This window comes from Apodemus sylvaticus, chromosome 1, assembly GCF_947179515.1.
Source record: "Apodemus sylvaticus chromosome 1, mApoSyl1.1, whole genome shotgun sequence".
In the NCBI taxonomy this organism is placed as follows: Eukaryota; Metazoa; Chordata; class Mammalia; order Rodentia; family Muridae; genus Apodemus; species Apodemus sylvaticus.
The window spans coordinates 123,597,579-123,619,406 of record NC_067472.1 but is presented as its reverse complement, the minus strand read 5'-3'; the positions used below and the strand labels follow the sequence as shown (position 1 = coordinate 123,619,406).

The following is a 21,828-nucleotide window of genomic DNA, read 5'->3' as shown; positions in this document are numbered from 1 at the left end:
ACTCTTGGTGTGGTTTATCTTCTTACCAGGGGTGGAGGAGAGCACACAGTGTATATGCTTAGAGACTGGCCATGGCCCATTCAACCATACACTGCACACAAAGGAAACATTAAGAAAATAAAGGCAAACTACAGATAGGAAAGAATAAACCAAGCTGAAAGAAACAAACTCTTTAACAAGAGTTTAACCTGCTTTGTTTTAGGTCTGTAAAAGGATTAAACAAGGTCACCAATGAACACAAATTAAATAGGAATCAAAATAAGACAACATGTTAGAAAAAGCATTCATAACTTCATGCATTAAGATGTACTGTCCAATGCACTCACTGATAAGTGGATATTAGCCTAGAAACTTTGAATACCCAAGACATAATCCACAAATTAGATAATGTCCAAAAAGAATGGAGGAGTGGCCCCTGGTTCTGGAAAGACTCAGTGCAAGAGTATAGGGGAATTCCAGAACAGGGAAGCAGGAAGGGGTAGATGGAGGAACAGGGGGAGGGAAGAAGGCTTATGGGACTTGCGGGGAGTGGGGACCCAGAAAAGGGGAAATCATTTGAAATGTAAATAAAAAAATATATCAATAAAACAAAATTAAAAAAAAAAAAAGATGTACTGTCCAAGCCAGGCAGTGGGCGCACGCCTTTAATCCCAGCACTTGGGAGGCAGAGGCAGGGGGATTTCTGAGTTCAAGGTCAGCCTGGTCTACAGAGTGAGTTCCAGGACAGCCAGGGCTACACAGAGAAACCCTGTCTCCAAAAAAAAACAAAAAACAAAAAACAAAAAACAAAAAAAACAAAAACAAAACACACACACAAAAAAAGAAAGAAAAGATGTACTGTCCAGGTTAGATGCAAATGGCAAACATTATTTAATAAACAGAAACATGCAAAAAATAAATGTTCCATGGGTTTAAATGAAACTTCTAGATGGAGAAAAAGAAACTGATTTTTTTCCTTGTACCTACTTGGTTGCCTAAACCAAAAAATATAAGTAAAAGATTAAAAGACAAAGATTAATTATCTATCAGATAGCTATCAAAAAAGACTCTTTTTAAAAATCACTGCTACAAACAAAGCAATCTTACAATTAATTTCTGAAAAGTAGAAATTGAACAGATAAGTCTCTTGTCACATATCCTGCTTCTGGTGAGGATCCAAATTCAGTTTCCAGCACCAACAATTGGATGGCTCACAAATGCCTGTAACTCCAGCTCCAGGGGCGCTAACTAACATCCTCTTCCAGAGTCATGGGTACCTGCACTCACACATTTACAACACCCTTCCCCACCTGCTGCACGCATATACACATAATCAGACAATAAAATAAATCTTTAAAAAAGAGTCTCTTGTCTGTCAGCTTACTGCCTCACCACTATCTGAACATTAGCTTGGGAACTACTGCCTGCTAAGGATGCCAAGAGCAACAACATGAACAGTCTTTACCTCTTTAGAAACTTGTGTCAAGAGTGAGAACATGTCCAAAGAAAACTAACTAGAGCATGCATTTCCAATTTTCTGAGTCAAAGATTAAAATATAAAAATTGTAACTACATTCGTAAAATATATCATTATTCAATACATACTTTTTTGTTTGTTTGTAGACAAGTCTCTCTACGTAGTCCTAGCTGTACTAGAACTTGCTATGTAGACCAGGCTGGCCTTGCAAAGATTTGTCTGCCTGTGCCTTGGTGTGCTAGGGATTAAAACCATGTACCATCACATTTTGTTTTAAACTTTCATTCTTGTTTGAAAACAAAGGCTAATTTTGTATTTCAATTCTGACTTGCCACATTGCTAGGCATAGCTATTTTAATTAAAATAATGTGGCCATAAGCCACACCCTTATAAATTAAGATTAATTTTTATTCATGCAAAAGACTCCCTATCTCTCCTATCCAATGTAAGTCAATGGCTACTGAGCATGTACAATGTGATTAATAATATAAATGAGGGACTGCAGTTTACGTCATTTTAACTGCTTAAACAGCCAGAGGGGCTGGTAGTTAGTAAACCAGCAAGCACAGCACTGGTGGAAGAAACAGACATTAGAACTATGCTTGATTAATGGACTCCAATTGCTAACTGAGTCGAAAAGAAATGCCTACTCTGAATAAGCCACACAACCAAGAGAAAGATTAGGCCATACATACCCAGGGCTCAAGAGGATGAGGCAGGGGGATTGTAAACTTGAGTCCAACCTGGGTTCCACAGCAGGGAGTATGTCTTAAAGCAAGAATTTTAAAAGGTTCCATCATATTGATGAAACTATGCAACTACCAAAGCCAGACTGGTACCACTGATCAACTGTTTCATCTGTAGTGATACAAGCTAAAAGTACCCAATTAGTACCTATTATTTTTCTTTCTAAACACTTTAAAATCTAAAGCATCCTATCTGTTGCTTTAATTGCCTATCGTTCTTATACTTACAAACTCCAGGAAAGCAAGGAACATATCCTGGTCATAGCAGTACCTTCAACACTTAAAGTCTGGTGTATATCAGGTGCTCAGAGTGTTGAAAGAGAAAAAATGCAAGTACAGGAACTTTCTAAACACAGGGCTCGGTGCAAGCCCAGGGAAAGCCTTTGCCCACTGAGTCAGACCCAGAGCCTGACACCCAACAACCAAGTTTTTGGAGTGAGAGGTAGTATTAGAATCAAACCAGTGAGCCAGGTGGTGGTGGCACACACCTGTAATCCCAGCACTCTGGGAGGCAGAGGCAGGCAAATTTCTGAGTTTGAGGCCAGCCTGGTCTACAAAGTGAGTTCCAGGACAGCCACAGTTATACAGAGAAACCCTGTCTCTAAAACAAACAAACAAACAAACAAACAAACAAACACCAAAAAAAAATCAAACAGTAGTTTTGAATAAACAAAACCAAATCAAGTGTGTATTCACTTTAGCATGTAAATAAAAGTGTTTTTATTATAGAGAAACAAAGGGGTGGGGGTATTGTTGATAAATGTAAAGTTTTTGTCTGTGTGTAAATCCAAAAGCATCCACAAGGAGTTGGGATTGGGGGTGCATGTGCCAGAGGGCACATCTAGAGGTAAGAGGACAACTTTTACATTTATGTAACTAACACATCTCAGAACAACAGAAATATGGATGAAAAAAATGAAACCTTAAAGAAGTGCTAGAGAGAGAACTGAGAGGTGAAGAGCCAGTACTGCTCTTACAGAGGATCTGAGTTCAGTTTCTGGCATACATGGCCACACTGGGCAGCTCATAACCACCTTTAACTCCAGCTCCAGGTAACGCAATGCCTCTGGCCTCCAATGACACCTTGCACTCATGCACATCCACGCCCCACCCCCAAAATGTAATAAAAATACTTGAAAAGAATGGAAAATTAACTGGGTACAAGACCACCTTAACATAAAAGCAGAGTGAAGTCATAAAAATGTTGCACTGGCTCTATAAGCCTGATCGCCTGAGATTGACGCCCCAGATCCACAGTCATGTTCTGACCTCCACAAAAATTTACACCATGCATGCACGAATTAACCAACCACTTGCAACATACATGCGATAATAACTTCTTTTAATATAAGTATTGGGCTGGAGAGATGGGTCATTGGCTAGGAATGCATACTGCTCTCGAAGAGGACCTGATTTTGGATCTCAACAGCCATATCACAGTTTACAACTTGACTATAACTTCAGCTCCAAGGGGTTCAATACTCATTTCTGGACCCCCAAGGAACCACTGTTCACTGCCTGTACACACACTTTTCAAACAAAATAAATTTTTAAAAGTGTTAACCAAGACATTTTAAAAATTCAATGAGGGAAACAGGGGTTAGGAGAGAAGAGAAAGGAAGAAGGCCTGTAAGCAAATACAAGAGAAATGAAGAGCCAGGAAAAATATTTGCAATACAGAGCAAAAGACTGCTATCCTAGACAGATAAAAGGCACAATAAAAAAAAGATCTTACAAGTATAAACACTGAATCATGGCCAATCTGAACTAGGACACCCTGCAGGTAGATGGTACACATCAGCTCCAAAAGTACAAATTATCCCACAAATAATCTCTCACATTCATCACATATTGAAAGTACTGCCTTGTCCTATGGCCACAAGAAAATTTTAAATTAACATGGCTCTGATTAGCAATTTGCATTCATTTCAACCAGTTTAAGTTATATAAACCACAGTAAAACTGTGTCTGAATTTTATCTCGTGGATCGAAAAGTCACTGAAGGACTTTGAGCCCAGGACTACCATAATCTATAAACACATTCAGGGTTGGCAAGATGGCTTAAGTGGGTAAAAGTTCTTGCTGTGCAAGCCTGAGATCTTAGTTTGATCCCACGAACCCATGTAAACATAGAAAGGCAAAACTACTTCACAAAGTTGTCCTACATTTCACATCTCTCTCTCTCTCTCTCTCTCACACACACACACACACACACACACAGAGAGAGAGAGAGAGAGAGAGAGAGAGAGAGAGAGAGAGAAAGAGAGAGAGACAGAGACAGAGAGAAGCTAAAAAAAAAAAAAAACAAAAAAACAAAAAAAACAAAACCACACATTTAAAGATCTACACACTGGACTGGTGTAGCCAGAGCAGACTATACGGAGCAAAATGTGAAGGAAGGGTAACAATGGCTGCTCTTATCATCTTCTATAAAACAAAGGAGTTGAGACATTACATTTGGAGTAAGTTTTGAAAGTGGAGCCAGCTCACAATATCCTGCCTCAGTCTCTGGAATAGCTGGGACTACAGTGGCATAAACACACATACACACACACACCACATACTCCACATAAAAACACATATACACTTTGATAAAATTTTTAAGAAAAAATTTGAAATGCTTATAAAGACTTTAAAATGAATGTTCATATGCTTGACTCAGCATCTGTACATCAAGACTGAATCCTAAAGAAACATGTAATATCTTAGGAGATACAAAATACACAGGAAGACCACAGGTATGCTTGACAAAATGTTAATTAACAATGATTATCTGTGGAAGTATTTGTGTTCCTATTTATCTTCAAACTGTTGGGGAATCCCCTAACTTTCTACCACTGCGATTATAATAAAATACTAAGTTTTAAAAGCAAAATCAACTGCCCTATAAAAACATCTGCAAACTACAAACATCAAAAATGCCCCCTCAGACAGATATGGTAGCTCACACCTTTAATCCTTCATTGGGGGCAGTGAGTGGGAGAATCTATGAGTTCCAGGCCAGTCTGGTCTATATAGAGAGTTCTAGGCTTTATAGAGAGACCCTATCTAAAAAAATTAAAAAGTTCCTCTCTCATGCCTTTAACAAAACAAGTTATTCAAAGCATACCCAAACACACACACACACACACACACACACCATCTTTGGGAAATTAAGAAAATACTGCTTTGTAATTTGTCTGAAGCAAACCCTGGAACATTCTTAAATCTAAAAAAGAATTCAATACATGGTTGACAAGGATCTGCCCTCTGACAGACTCTCCCTCCAACAAAGCCTGTTCCAACTAGGCAGAGAAAGCTTACTACAAATTTGTTTTGCAAGACTGTTTTAAGGCAAAGACCGACTCCTCAGTAATCTGCCAGAGACTGAAGGGAGGGGAGGAGTGGTTGAGAATAGAAAGGGTGGCTTTACAAAACATGGAGTGTTTTCTCCCACTTGCTGGTTTTGCCCTGAAAAGTACCAAATAGTGCCAGACTTTCCACAACTGGTTTGAAGGCATTCAGTATAGAGATTAACAGAAATCTTAGTTCCTCAAGCAAACACAGCAACTAGGAACCAGTCACAAGAACAATGAGTCTTCCTGATTAGAGGAAGCAGAATCGTAACATTTTCATTTTTATTTTACTACTGATTGCCTACAACGTTCTCCCAGGATCTACAGTATTTACTTTTAGACAGACAACTTGTGCAACAACAGCTGCAAGAAGAAAAGTTCCCAGGGTACACTTGTTAGAAGCAAAACAAGAAACACTATAGAAACACCAGGGTTAAGAGAGGAACGTGGCATTAAAAAACAATGAAATGTATGAACCAAACCATATACTATCTGTCCAAAATTCAAAGGGAAAGGAACCTAAAATGACACTGTTTGAAGAGATTAATGTGTGACAAAACTAATTTTAAAAAGGCCAGAGAATGATCAAATAAATGCAACAAGTCTAGAATGTTTACCTCAGTAAGAAACGGTAAACTGGGTTAAGCCAGATAAGAAACTCAGGAGCATAGACAAGTTTGGGTAATGTTCTAGTTCTGGATTTGTAGTGAGGAGTCTGAAATTTTCTTTGTTTTTCTCTGTTTATAGTACACTGTGTTGTGTACTCTCCAGGGACTGACCATTACTTTAAAAACTCTGTGATAGAACTCTTGAGTTCTGACATTAATTAACACAGTAAGGTATGGCTGCACTCAGAATACAGCAATCAAGCCCCAAATTTTCCTATCTGTGCCTATTACCCCTCTTACATGTTTTTTTTTTAATGTAAAATTTAAAAAAAAGTAAAATTAAGACAACCTCTTAATTTAAATGTCTCCATTTAAATGTTCATGGCTTACCAAAAAAAAAAAAAAAAAATGCCTCTGCAGGCCTGGAGATAATATATAAATCAGCAACTGCCATAAAATACTTCGTGGCATTTTAATTAGGAAAAAGATAAATTCGGAATATAGTTTGAAAGTGGTGGCGTTTAATTTCGTTCACTAGGTGCTGACTACCAAGCTAGCTATCATGCAAGGCTTGGAGGTGACCCCAAGGCCCCAGTTCCCACAAACGCCTGACAACTCAGGGTGATGATGGCAAATCACTGAGCTTTGATAGAGTTAAATTGACTTCAGACGCCACACTCCGTGTAGCTTGTTTACGCATCAACAGTGAGAAACTTGAAAACGCTCTCAGAGGAGCAGAGCCCTCGGAATCCCGGAGACTCCCAGTGAGCTTTCTCTAGCCTCAACCTACAAAAGCGACGTGGGGACGCAGCCCGGCGTGCCGTAGCTGCTCCGGACTGGCCCCAGGCGCGCCCACCCGGACCCCGAGCTCAGCGCGTGCCCGGGGAGCCCGGGACCGCGCCCCACCGGGACCGCGCCCTCCGCTCGCCTCCGCGAGGCCACCTGCTGCGCCGCCCGCCGCTTCCGGCTCCCAGGCCGCCCAGAGACTGCGCCCACCGCTGCCCGCACTCCTCACCTGGCGGCGGCCCTCTCCGCCGGACGCGCTGCCGCCGCCGCCGCCTCTCGCCGCCGCTGAGTGAGGACAGGTGAGGCCGCCGAACCCCCACTCGCTCCCGGCCCGCCGCCGCCGGCCCTCCGTCCGCTGTTTATTAAACTTTTCTGTTTGGCTGCTCGGCCTGTGACGCGACCTCAAGGGAGCGCCCGCGATTGGCTCTCAACGCGCGCTGACGCGGCAGTCCCAGCCCGCTGCCTAATTATGACCGGCCCGGGCGGGGCCGCGGGCCGGGAGGCGGCTTGGGGGCGGGGCCTGAGCTCAGGGAGTGCTATTATTGGTCAAGGCATTTGAGGGGCGTAGCACAGAGGCGCTGCTTTGCCCTCGGCCACGCCCCTGCCTCCGGGAGGTCTGCGGGCTAGGTTGGCTTTCTGTCGTCGCCTCAGGGCCAGGAGGGTCCGGTGCAGACTTGGGGGTGGGGGGGTGTCTGATGACGTAGCTCCGGGCTCTGCAGCCTCCCACGGAGAGACTACCCCTGTCAAGAGCTGGTGCTCCACCTGCATAGTTTGAGAGACGACATAGATGGAGCTTCTGTTGTCCAGGCCCCTAGGAGACCTGGTGGGCCAGCGCAAAGTGCAAGGTCGGAACTCCGCCCTGCCCTGAGTCACGGTCTACCGAGAACGAGACCTGAGGCGTGTGGGCTCGCTTGTGTAATGCACACCTACACGCCTGGGCTCGCGAAGCCCCCTGGACCTTCTCGCGGAAGCGCGTAGATTCTAGTCCAGCAACCCTGCACAGGTCGTGCGGGAGAAGTCGGGGGCTGGCAAGCATGGTGCGGAGAGCAGCTCTCCAGAGATTTCTCCAGCCCAAACAGGAGTGCCTAGAATCCTGTCTTTATTTGAAATTATGTTATTTTGTTAGTCGTGGGGTTGTGCATTAATTTTGGTGTTTTAAAGTGTTTATCTTGGTCACTGTGCCCCTTACCTATTTCCCTGAAATTACTGCCCTATTTTTACAGTAATAGGGACTCATGGTCACAAGATTAGGATACAGCTGACCATGTGTGTTTTGGGCTGCTTTATGTAGTCCTGTAGAATGAAGAGATAGAGTAGAGGACATGATGGAAGTCAGGTAGCATTTTTTTGAGGAAAGTGTCGTTTGAAAAATTCTTATGACTTCATGGAAAACGAAAGGATGAGTTCCTGTAGAGGGCTTGGGAGAAACACACAATGCTCTTGTGAGGTGACAGACAAGCTTCTGGGGCAGAATATTCTAAAATAAGTCACCAAAGCTAAGCCTGCTCAGCTGCGGTGGCCTAGGCCTTTATACTTCCAGCATGAAGAGGCAAAGACAAATATACCTCCGTGTGTTCGAGTTCAGCCTGGTGTACATAGCAAGTCCCAGGCTGGCTAGAGCTAATAGTGAAACCCAGGGCCAAATAAATATAAAGATAAGCCTGCTGTGTGAAATCAGAGCAGAATGTAAGGTCCCTACCCAGTGCCTAAAGGTGTTTTTGAGACACATTCAACTTCCTTTCAGAATTTATATTTAGGGCTGGCCCAGCATCCCCCTGCTAGCTCAAAACTGTCAAAACACTTTTACACTTGCAAATAAATCTTAAGGTTTGGCCTTTAATTCCAGCACTAGGGAGGCAGAAGCAGGTTGATCTCTGTGAGTTTAAGGCCTATCTGATCTACATAGAGTTCCCAGACAGGCAATAGTATGTACAAAAACAAAAACAAAACACACACACACACACACACACACACTTAGAAACAGTGGGCTAAAACATAAAGAGGAATTTGCCCCAAGAAGATGATCTGTAATGGTGGAGACAAGGCTATAAGATAGACTGGGGACTGTTTGGGGTTATATGGCAGGCCTAAAAGGTCAAACTGACCTTTTCTTTAGTAAATAATGAAAACTCAGAACTGAGGAAGGAAGGGAAGGAAGGGGTGGATGGATCCTAACAGCTGAAAGAAAGATGCTGCAGGTGTCAGGAGTTATTTTCCAGCCTGGAATTCTTTTAGGGTTCACTAGTTTCGGGCCATTGGGAAGGAAAATTATATGAGAAGAATGTAGAATTTTGTCTAGAGTGTAAATTGTTGCTCAGGCACTTTTTGACTTACTGCATTGAGCCATCTCTAATCTTTCTAGGTCCTAAGTTTTCTGAGTGAAGTAAAGATTTCCCTCCTCTATAGAGGTAATTCTAATGGAGGGCATGCCAATCAACCTAATAGCAAACATCTGAATGCTGTGAATTATAAGGTGATATGTGACCTAGATGGAGAAGGTAACTATATAAGCAGAGGCTTGAAGGCTGTTGGACCAAGCACAGTAGTCAGGATAGGCCCCATGGGGAAGAGGAAGTTTAAATAAAATGAGTGGTGAGACTATCCTGGTGGGGATTCCAGTGTGAGGGATTGATAAGCGCCATTCTCAAGCCGGAAACATAGAAAAGGCTTATGTTAGTGGATCCTGGGATCTGGGAAGATGAAGAAGTTGTGAATCAGGTGGACCTGTGAGGTAGTTTAACTACTGTGGCTTTTGCTGTAAGTTAATGGGACCAGCATGGGCTTTTAAATGGAAAAGTAACATGGAACACCATAGATTTTAAAGGATAATTCTGTGTTGAAAGTAGTCTCAAGAACACCAATGTTAGTGGCAAGAACCTCTATATGGAAGGTTCTGTGTGACTCCATGAAAGAGATAACGGTGACTTGCACCCAGGTGGTAACACGGGTGGCCACAGGAAGAGACCAGATTCGGGATACATTTTAATGGTAGAGCCAACTGTGTTCCTGATAGGGTGGTACTTTTTCACTCTATGTGGAATGTGGAGTGAAAGATGAATTGGGTGAAAGTGGGTTTTGGCTTGTGCAACTGAGAGGTAGATAAAGCAAGACAGAGGTTTTGATTTTTGCAGACATTGCATTTCCAAGTGGAAAAGTGAAAGTTGTAGTTGGATATTTGACAGTGGGGTTCACAGAGAAGTCAGAGAGAGTCCCTAGGTCATCAGAACATAGTAGTTAAGTCACGGGAGTGATATGGAAAAATGACTGGAGAAAAGACATGGATGAGCCCTAGGCTTGGATTTGAGAGTTCTCAGACAATAGCAGAAAGAAGGCAAACACAAGGGGGAAGCAGAACCATGAACGAACCTGGGATTTAAAAGCCAAGTAAGAAGCCCAGCAATGGTGGCGCACGCCTTTAATCCCAGCGCTTGGAAGGCAGAGGCAGGCAGATTTCTGAGTTTCAGGCCAGCCTGGTCTACAGAGTGAGTTCCAAGACAGCTAGGGCTACACAGAGAAACCCTGTATCTAAAAGCAAAGCAAAGCAAAGCAAACAAACAAAAGCCAAGTAAGAGCAATAGAAATAATCATCTAAGTACAGATGACCTTACTGTTGGTTTTAGCAACATGGAAGCCATCTTAGGATATGTAGTTTAGTGCAAACAGACCCTGATTGGAGTGGTAATGAAACTTTGTTAGAGTTGGGTGCATTTAATATAATAGTATATGCAAAAGACCTTCCTTAATGGGCAAGGATATGAGAAAAACACTTTTCATTATTAAAACTACACATATGTATTTGTGGTGTGGAGATCAGGAAGCAACTTGCTGGATTGGTTTACTCCTTCCATCATGTTGGTGCTGAAATTCAAACTGGCTTGGCAGCAAGGGTCTTTCCCTGATGAGCTATCTCTTCTGTCTTTCAGCATGTTTTTAAGGACTTTTTTTCCTTTTGAATCTTGTGTGTCTTTATTCCAGATCTTGTCAGGTTAGTCATTGAACTGACATTGGCACCTGACACAGTTATTAATCATGTAGATTTGTTATGAATTTCCAGGAACTGGCTTTATGTGACCATTCCAAATCCATTCTGAGAGACTGAGAGAAGTAACAGACTGGGGAACCACTGCTCCTTGTTGGGAGGATTAAAAGTGACCATTACATGTGACTTTCTAGGCCGTGCATGGTGGCGCATGCCTGTAATCCCAGCACTTGGGAGGCAGAGGCAGGCAGACTTCTGAGTTCGATGCCAGCCTGGTCTACAGAGTGAGTTCTAGGACAGCCAGAACTACACAGAGAAACCCTGTCTCCAACAAAACAAAACAAAAACAAAAACATGTGGCTTTCTTCCGACTTGTCTTGGGTGCTGAGATCTAGGAATAAGAAAAGCACGCCCCTCTATGATTTGCACATGGAAGAGGAGCCAGAGGTAGCGATCAGTACACATTTACAACATCCTGACATACTAGTAAACAATATGATGGTGGCATCAAGCCCATGGCCAGTGCCCAGATCATAGCAGCCTTTTTGTATTACCCCTTCCTTCCCATCCTCATCCTCTGTCCAGGTCCAGACCAGAGCGCTCAGATGTTCTCGTCACAGCGATTCCATTATCCACGTTTCAGTTTTTCCTCAACTTGTGCCAAATTTACCTAATATGGACGAATATTATTGTTAGAAACTCCCCCATTTTCATTTTCATTTTAATTATTTTATTGAGACTTAATATAATTTGCTAGCTTAAAAGGTATGACCCAACACTTTTTGACACATTTGTAATTTTGCAGATATCACCACAATCAATTCTGAAACATTCTATCATACACACATACATACACACACACACACACACACACACACACACACACACACACACACGACACTAGAAAAAGAAATTATATGCCTATTAGGAGTCACTCCCTGTTACGATGTGGCTGTACAGTATTCCTCATAGGCTCATAGACTTAGGATTAGGTCCCCAGCTCCCCCAGCTGGTAATTCCATTTTGGGAGGTTCTAGAATATTTAGGTGAAGGGGCCTAGCTAGAAGTGGTAGAAGAGGTGGGAGGTCCTTGAGGGTACCCCTCATTCTATCCCCCTTCATGTCTTTCTCTGATTTGTGCCCACACTGAGGACGAAGCTCTGCCACATGTTCCCACCACCACATCATTCAGTTCCAGTTCACAGGGTTAGGACATCAGGAATTGAACCCACGGAAACTAGGAGTCAATTAAAGGCATTGTTCTTGAGCTCTTGGGTCATGTATTTTGAGCAGAGCAATGAAAAGTAATGTAATCGTTCTTTCCAAATATTTCCCACACTCCATTCTTAGTCAACTACTAACCTACTTTCTGTCCTTATTTTTTTTTATTTTTATTCATTTATTTATTTATTTTGCTTTTCTGGATATTTCAGAAACAAAGAATCATAACATGATATGTGCCTGCTTTCACTCCAGATGATGTTTGCAAGGTCCATTCATGTTTGTATCAGTGCTGAATATCTTTTTGGCGATGCATAATATCTCATGGTATTGATATACCACTTTTTATTTATCCACTAGTCGGCATATGGACATTTGAGTTGCTTCTTTCCATTCAGGACCAAAATAAATAGTGCCACTTAAAATGTTTTAAAAAGTTTTACTGGGAACATATATCCAGTTCTCTCTCCCTTTGTGACAGGGTTTCCCTCCATTTAGCCCTGGCTGTCCTGGAATTTTCTTTAGAAACCAGGTTCCTCTCAAGTTCAGAGATCCACCTGCCTCTGCCTGCAGAATGTTGGTATTAAAGAGATATGTCTCCACTACCCTGCTATGCATTTCTCTTGAGCATAGTAGTAAAATTCATGGGTCATATGGTAAGATTTTTTTTCTTATTATTGAAACTAGATTTTTTTTCTCAAATAATGTATTTTAATTACAGTTTCCCCTCCTTCCACTCCTCCTGCTTACTATCTCCCCTTGCATCCAGATCCATCCCTTTCTGTCTCTCATTAGAAAACAAACAGGCTTTAAGGGATAATAAAATAAAGTATATAATAAAATAAGATAAACACTAAACAAACAAACAGAAAGAAAATAGCCCAAGAAAAGGCGCAAGAATCAGAGACCTGCTGACACACTCAGGAATCCCATAAACACCCTAAACTGGAAGTCCTGATATATATGCAAGGAGCCATGGCTGACCTATGTGGATGCTGTGCATGCAGCTCAGTCACATGAGTTCAAATGAGCTTTGTTTGTGCTGTTAGAGGACCTTGTTTTCTTGGTGTCCTCCATCCCCTCTGACTCTTACATTCTTTCTGTCTCCTCTTCCACACAGTTCCCTGAGCTCCGAAGGGAGGAATTTGGAGAGACGTTGGCATCCCATGTTGACTGAGTGTTCCAAGTTCTTTCATTCTCTGCATAATGTCTGTTTGTGGGTCTCTGTATTTGTTATGGCAGGAAGCTTCTCTGCTGGTGGCTGAGCAAGGCACTGATCTGTGAATATAGCAGAATGTCATTAGGAGTCATTTTATTGCTACTTTGTTGTTTGTTTGAATGGTAGTATTTGGGTTTCTAGGTCTGTGGGCTATCTAATCACAGGTTCATGGTCAAATAAACAGTGTCAGTTATGGATTCCATCTTGTGGTGGGGAACTTTAGTCAAGTCAGGTATTGGTTGGTTATTGTGGTGGTTTGAATAAAAATGGCCCCCATAGACTCCTGTTTGAATTCTTGGTCACCTGGGAGTGGCATTATCAGGAGGTGTGGCCTTGTTGGAGAAAGTATGTCATTGTGGGGTGGGCTCTGGGGTTTCAAATGTTCATGAAAGCCTAGTTTTTCTCTTTCTCTTCCTGCTGCCTGCCAATCCAGATGTAGAACCCTCAGCTCCTACTCGATCTTGTACCATGTCTGCTTGCCTACATCATGCTTCCTCCCATGATGATAATGGACTAAAGCTCTGAACCTGTTAGCCACCCTGCAATTAAATATTTTCTTTTGTAAGAGCCATCGTGATGGTCATGGTGTCTTGCATAACCTAAGACAGTTACTCCCACAAATCTTGTGCCACCATTGCGCTAGCATATCTTGCAGGTAAGACAGCATTCTACATTAGAGGGTTTTGGCTGGCTTGGTGCTTATGTTTCTCTTTTAGTAGTGTGCAAAGTACCTTTCTGTACCAAAGATACTGCTAAGCATGTAGTGATGAAGGCTCTATGTAGCCACCATCTCAATTTCTCCATGAGTTGTGTTGGTGTCTTTAGCAGTGGGGCCTTGCTGTAAGTTTGTAGAGAACAACCTGTAGTTCTGGGTTTCATGAGGATCACCATGAGACCCCTTTGGCCAACTCAAGTGGATATAACCCAGTCCTAGTACTGGAAGCTTCATCTGGTGACAAGAGATGTCCCATTTGAACTCAGACTCCCCTTTATTTAGTGATTTCATTTAGATCACCTTCATATATGTGTGTGTATGTATATATGTATGTACATATGTATACATATATACATACACACACACATATATATGAAAAATGTATACTGTTCTAGGTTTGCATACTATCCCTCAAATATCCCTTCATTTTAGCTCCCCATATTCCCTCCCTTGTCCCACTTTTCCCTCTCCTCTTGATCCTCACATTCCATCTCCCCTTTCCATATCTAGTCTATCTTTCATTGATGGCATCTATTTCCCTAGTCCCTTATTATTTACCTAACCTCTTTGGTTCTATACTTTGTGGCTTGGTTATCTTTGACATAACAGCTAATATCTACATATAAGTGAATTTGTCTCACTCTGGATGATTTTTTTTTCAACTTTCTTCCATTTACATGCAGATTTCATGGTGTCATTTTTTTTTGTAAAGGCTGGGTAATACTTTGTTGTGCAAATGTACCACATTTTCTTTATACATTCATATGTTGAGGGATATTGAGGTTGCTTCAAATTTCTGGTTAATATGATTAGAGCAGCAATGAATATGGATGATAAGTTATTTCTATAATAGGATGTAGAGTCCTTTGGGTTTATACATAAGAGTGGTATTTCCGAATCTTGAGGTAGATTATTTTCACTTTTTTTTTTTTAGGAAAGTCCACAGGTCCCCACCAGGTCCTTGCCAGCACGAGCTGTCACTTGTTTTATTAATCTTTGCTATTCTGACAGATGTAATATGAAATGTCAAAGAAACTTTGATTTGAGTTTCCATAGTGGCTAAGAAAGTTGAACATTTCTTTAAGTGTTTCTCAGCCATTTGAGTTTCCTCTTTTGAGAATTCTCTGTTAAGATCTGTACTCCAGATTTCATTGGGTTATTTTCTCAATATTTAGTTTCTTGAGTTGTTTATATATTTTGGATATTAACATTCTAGCAGATGTGGATTGATAAAAAGAAAAAATCATTTCCCATTCTCAAGGTTACTGCCTTGTCCAATTGATGGCATCCTTTGCCTTACAGAAACTTTTCAGTTTCGTGAGGTCTCATTCATTCATTGTTGATCTCAGTACCTGTGCTAATGGTGGTCTATTCAGAAAGGCATTTCCTGTGCTAATTGTTCAAAGCTATTCCCCACTTTCTCTTCCTTCAGGCTCAGTGCATTTGATTTTATGTTGAGATCTTTGATCTATTTGGAGTTGAGTTTTGTTCAGGGTGATAAGTTTGGATGATAAGTATAGCGCTATTTGGATTCTTCTACATGCAGCCATCCAGTTTGACCACCAACTGTTGAAGCTGTTTTTTTCCCATTTTATATTTCTGGTTTCTTTCTCAAAAAATTAGGTGTTCATAAGCATATGGATTTATGTCTTGTCTTCAATTTGATTCTACTAATCATTGTGTCCGTTTTTTGTGCCAATACAATGCTGTTTTTATTACTATAGCTCTGTAGTACAAATTGAAATAAGAGATACTTTTGTCTTGATGTTTCTTAATTGTTCAGGATTGTTTTACCTATCCTGAGTTTCTTGTGTTTGAAGATGAAAATTGTCCTTTCAAGATGTGTGAAGAATTGCACTGAAATTATGATGATGATTACATTGAATCTATAAATTATGTTTGGTAGGATGGCTATTTTCACTATACATACATACACACATGAATACATACATACATATATACACACATGAATACATACATACATGAAAATTTTGATACATTTATTTATTTATTTATTTATTTAATTTATTTATTTCTTATATGTAAGTACACTGTAGCTGTCTTCAGACACACAAGAAGAGGGCATCAGATCCCATTACAGATGGTTGTGAGCCACCATGTGGTTGCTGGGAATTGAACTCAGGACCTCTGGAAGAGCAATCAGTGCTCTTAACCTCTGAGCCATCTCTCCAGCACATATATACATAATTTGCTTTTTCAAGACAAGGTTTCTCTGTGTAGCCTTGGTTGTTCTGGAACTTGCTCTGTAGACCAGGCCATTTATTTCTATTAATCCTACTGCTCCATGAACATTAGAAATCTTTCTGTATTCTGAAATTTTCTTCAACATCTTAAAGTTTTCATCATACAAACTTGATTGGTTAGAGTTACCCCAAGATATTTCATATTATTTGAGTCTATTGTGAAGGGTTGGTTCCCTGATTTCTTTCTTAGTTGGTTTGTCATTTGTTTATAGGAAGACTACTCTTTTTTTTGAGATAATTCTGTGTGCTACTACTTTGCTTACAGGATTTCTTAGCTGGGGGAGTTCCCCAGTGGAACTTTTAGGGTAACTTAGGCACATCATGGCATCTGCACGTAATGATGGTTTATCTTCTTTCTTTCCAACTTATATCCCTTTGCTCTCCCTTAGCCATCTTATTGCTATAGCTAAGACTTCAAGTGCTATATTGAATAGGTGTGGAGAGAGTAGACAAACTTCCTGATATAAGTGTAATTGTTTTGAGTTTCTTTCCATTTAAGTTGATGGTGGCTATGGTTGTGCTGTAATTTGCCTTTATTATTTGAGGGATGTCCCTTGTATCTCTAGTCTCTAGGACTTTTATCATGAGGCCATGTTGGATTTTGTCAAAGGCTTTTTCTGCATATAATGAGATGCTCATATGGCTTTTGTCTGTTTGTTTATAAGGTAGATTACATTTATCAACTTGCATAGCTTCAACCATCCCTGCATCTCTGGGATGAAGCTTACTTCATCATGGTAGATGATCTTTTTGATGTGTTCTTGGATTCAGTTTGCAACTTTTTGTTTGTTTGTTTGTTTGTTTTTCTAGACAGGGTTTCTCTGTGTAGCCCTGGCTGTCCTAGACCTTACTCTTAAGATCAGGCTGGCCTCGAACTCAGAAATCCACCTGCCTCTGCCTCCCAAGTGCTGGGATTACAGGCGTGCGCCACCACGCCAGGCAGTTTACAACTTTTTATTGAGAATTTTTGTATGTATATTCATAAGGGAAATTGGTCTGTAACTGTACAGAGCCATATTGGGGAGTCATATCACATGGTAGGAACTTGACATTAGCCAAGGACAATCCCTGTCTTCTGGCACAAATTATGACTACAGGGAAGTAGGTTACAGCAGGAATTTTTATCCTAGGGTGGAGAAGCTCAGAGTGAAGGTTAAGCTCATTGTTCCTCCAGGTCTACGAATTCCTGAATTAAGCAGGTGACCCACCCAGCTGCCAGAGCGGTCGAGACAAGGACCGAGACAAGGACCGGCTAGGAGAAGCTAGACAACCGGAACTCAACCCGGAGTCTGGGGGGAAGGTCTTGCCCAAACTGTTAAAAGGTCTGACCACCATTAAAGTTGGGGCCTCTCGATCAGTAAAATATTGTCCTGGCCTTCTTTCTTTTCGCCCCTTCCCCATCTATCCCTCAGCTTCTGTTCCAGCAACCCAGTTCATATAGCTGCAGGCAGCTATGGAATACAACATGTAACTCTTTTTTGAATCTATTTATAGTTTAGGTCAGAGTGACTGTGACATCATAAAATGAATATGGCAATGTTTCTTCTGTTTTTATTTTGCAGAATAATTTGAGAAGTATTGCTTTTTGCCCCCTTTTTAAAAGTCTGATAGAATTCTATACAAAAAAAAATCATCTGGCTCAGGGATTTCCTTTGCTTGTGAGGCTTTCAGTTATTACTGCTTTTTCACTAGGGGTTATAGATTTGTTTTAATTGCTTACCTGATCTTGATTTAACTTTGGTTAATGGTATATATCTAGAAAAGTATCCATTTCTTTTAGATTTCCCAAGTTGGTGGAGTACAGGTTTTCAAAATTTTGATTTTATCCTTTAGTTTGATTATTTCTTGCCATCTCCTTTTGAGTGTGTGTGTGTGTGTGTGTGTGTGTGTGTGTGTGTGTTTTCTTTTCTTTTTGTTCTAGAGATTTCAGGTGTGCTGTTAAATTACTAGTATGAGATCTCTCCAGGGTTTTGTTTCTGTTTTGTTTTGTTTTGATGTAGGCACTTAGTGCTATGAACTTGCTTTATTTATTTACTTGTTTATTTATTTATCCTAAATGCTGCCCCCTCCTCATTCTCCCCAAAGAACTTGCTTTTCATAGTGCCCCATAAGTTTGGGAGTGCTGTGTAGTTAACTACCTGTTTCTGTAGCTGGAATTGCCTGAGGGTTCCCAGGGAATGCCCATTAGAGTTGGGGGCTGGGATAAAGCAATGAGTCAAGAAAAGAACTTTTGGAGGGAAAGATCCACTAGGGTGGGGGAGGGGCGGCACAGCACATGGTCTGCTGCAGGACTGGGGATGAGACTGGGGGATTGGATTAGGTGAAGCTGAGGGGAGGTAAAGATTTGCGGGATGATTTCCATAAGGACCAAACTATTGTAAATCAGGCCCAGCCTGCCTTTCAGCAAGCATTGGGCTAATGTCATTAATTATCCATCCCCCCAGATGTGGCACAGTGCCACTGTCCTTAGGAGTTGTAAAGCAACAAGTGTGCTCTTAAAAGGTCCTGACCACCCAGATCACTCTCTCTGTCTTGTTCATTCTCTCTTTCTCCCTCTCCTTCATGTCCCCTTCTGAGATGGCCTTTTGAACTCCCCGGTCCCCCAATAAACTTCCTGTGTTAGATTTGTTGTATGACTTGTCTCTTTGCAGCACACCTTGACCAAGGACACTGTCTTAGTTTGGGTTTTACTGCTGTAAACAGACACCATGACCAAGGGAACTCTTATAAAGGATAACATTTAATTCAGGCTGACTTATAGGTTCAGCGTTTCAGTCCTTTATCGCCATGGCAGGAAGCACAGCAGCATCTAAGCGGGCATGGTGCTGGAGATGCTGAAAGTTCTACATCTCCATCCAAAGGATGAAGCCAGGAACAGACTGTCCCTCCAGCAGCTAGGAGAAGGGTCTCAAAGCCCACCCCACAGTGACATAATTCCTCCAACAAGGCCACATCTTTTAATTGTGCCTCTCCCTGGGCCAAGCACATTCAAACTGGCACAGGTACCTTTTTGTTGGTTTATCCTCATTCACACAAACCCCTTTACACTTTGTATCAGCAAAACGATTTCAGTGTCTCCACGTGCTCGCCAACACTCTCTGTAATCTTTTCTAGCCATAGTGGTTGGTATGCAGTGATATCATATTATTGTAGCTTTGCTTTGTCTTTCTCTAGTGAGTAATGATGCTCAGTATCTTTTCACATAGTGATGGATTTATTTGTTAACTCCTTCAAAGAAATGTCTTTTCAGATTTTTCCTTTTTAAGTGTGATTATGTCAGGCTGTTTTGTTTTGAGACAAGGCATCTTGTATTCCAAGGATGATCTTGAACTTCTGATTCTGATCCTGGGAGTATAAGCCTGGGTACTAATGCCCAATTTATATGATGCTGGTGGTCAAACAGGGTTTTGTACATGCTAGGTAAGCACTTTACCAGTGGAGTTATATAGTCTTCAAGGTTATGTTTGCTGTTGTGTAAGGGTTGGAGAGTTGCTGAAATAAGACACCAGACTCAAATAGTATGCAAAGACAAAGAGTGTTATTTCTGCAGAAGCAGCCAGCATGTGGGGAGCAACCATCCAATCAAAGGCAACCATGAGAGAAGCTCGCAGGCCCCTTTTAAAGCAAGTTAGGGGGGTTTCCAGTTGCTGTGGTTCACCTTCATCAGGATTGGTTGAGCTTATGGGTATGAGATATTTATATACTTTTGATTGGCTCATACCTCGAAGAAGAGAGGGTTATCTTATAGGGACTTTTTTGTATCCACTGTAAGCCTCTGGCCAGATGTTGGCAGTTGCTGATTGGCTATGGTTTTTCTGAGGAACCTGGGCTGTTCTTCTGGGAAATTGTCTTTCTAGGGAAAAGCCTAACATGGCTGCTTGTTCTAAAATGGGTGAATTAGGTCCTCTCATTTGCCCCCTGAGTAAGGGTCCATCTCAAATCCTTGAGAAGAGTTTAAGGGCTGGTATTGGGACCTTATGACTATGAGTTGAACGATGGAAACTTGTTCCTTAACAAACCTTGTTAGGGCATTAATAACACAGAGCCCACATATCAGAGTAAGTGCACAGGACCAAGGGTCTGACTAAAGTGGAAACAAGTGTTGTGAGCCATGGAGACCAACTGAGGAAGGACTTATACCAGCTCTGAGTCTGTTGTCCTTCTTTTTCTCTTATCTCCTAACCTTTAATGAACCAAAGGTATTGATCCTCTTATGCCCCCTGAGCATAGAAACAGCTTTGCTCTCCCGATGACAGACACAGCCCACTGCTCTAACAGGAGGTCCAGTCCTCACTGATTTTGTGGACCCACCTCAGCTAAGGAAGTTAAAGAGCTTCTAGGTGGGAATTAGACTTTTCTAATTCACACAAGTCAACACCTATGACAGAAGCACAAGACTGACCCAGATTCAAGAGGCAAGGAGATGAACCACTCCTTTTGAAGCCTGGAGTTTGCAGAGTTGTGGGCCTGTTAATCTATTCTGCTTATCTTCAAGTTCAATCTAGTTCAAGGGCATGGCCACTTCTAATGTAAATGGGGCTAGAAGGGGAAGAATGTGCCCAGAGCTTGGTTTCAGCCTTTAGAAAAGCATTTTCCTGACCGACCTTGCAATCTCGCTTCCTCTAATGCTTTCTGCCACAGGTCTCAAACTTTCCTCTCTCAGAATCCCCGCATATTCCTAAAAATTACTGAGAACTGAAAAACAACAACAACCCTGATTTATTTATATGACATCTACCAACTACTTTATATTAATTTAAAAGTAACAATAGCCTATGTACATGTTCACATAAGGAACATTTTAAAATGAAAAGTAGCTGTGACTTTCTAGACTATGTCAATAGGAAGAATGCCATTGTGTTGGAGCATCTCTGCCTCTCTTCCATTTTCTATTTAACACAAGACAGCTTGACTTTTATATTATTAATCAACTATCTGCTGCCCAGGCTGGTCTGGAATTCCTGGGCTCTACTAACCATCCTGCTTCTCTCTAGCTGGTAATTTCTGGTATACTTCCTCTTATGGTATCACATACCAGGTAGTCTCTAATAATCACCATTGAATAGCTGGAGATGAAAAGAACAAAAAATGACATTATAATAAAAATAACTGTGAACTTAAAAAAAAAATAGACTTCTCTGGAGTCAAAGAGATGGCTCCACTATTAAGAGCACTTGTTGCTCTTGCAGAGGACCCTGGCTTTATTCCCAGCATCTACATAGTGGCTCACAACTGTCCATAACTGCAGATGTGATGCTCCGGGATGGCCTATGAGGCCTTGTATCAGGTATTCATGTGGCACATAGTCATACCTGGGAGCAAAATACTTGCACATATAAAATAAATCTTAAAAAGAAAATTCTATAGATTTCAGCCTCAGTTAACCTTTAACAGCCGAGTTTCAGGCGTCTACCTCCCATGTTTTGCAATTAAGCTTGGGCCACCTTATCCAGCTAACTTTGATCTTTCAGAGACACCTCCCCCTACCCCCTCTTATTTA

At 41.4% G+C, this 21,828-nt stretch overlaps 1 protein-coding gene across 4 annotated transcripts in view; it reads right to left on the bottom strand.

Annotated features, from left to right (window-relative positions):
• Positions 1–7,334, bottom strand: part of Zfand6 (zinc finger AN1-type containing 6) — a 73,071-nt gene extending 65,737 nt beyond the window's left edge. For 2 of the 4 annotated variants that reach the window (XM_052159276.1, XM_052159280.1), the window contains exon 1: positions 7,161–7,331. The gene's annotated coding sequence lies outside the window, so the exon portion shown is untranslated. Of the gene's footprint in view, positions 1–7,160 lie in introns of all 4 variants that reach the window. The other 2 variants (XM_052159298.1, XM_052159275.1) reach the window with 2 other exon arrangements.
• Positions 7,335–21,828: the final 14,494 nt, after the last annotated feature.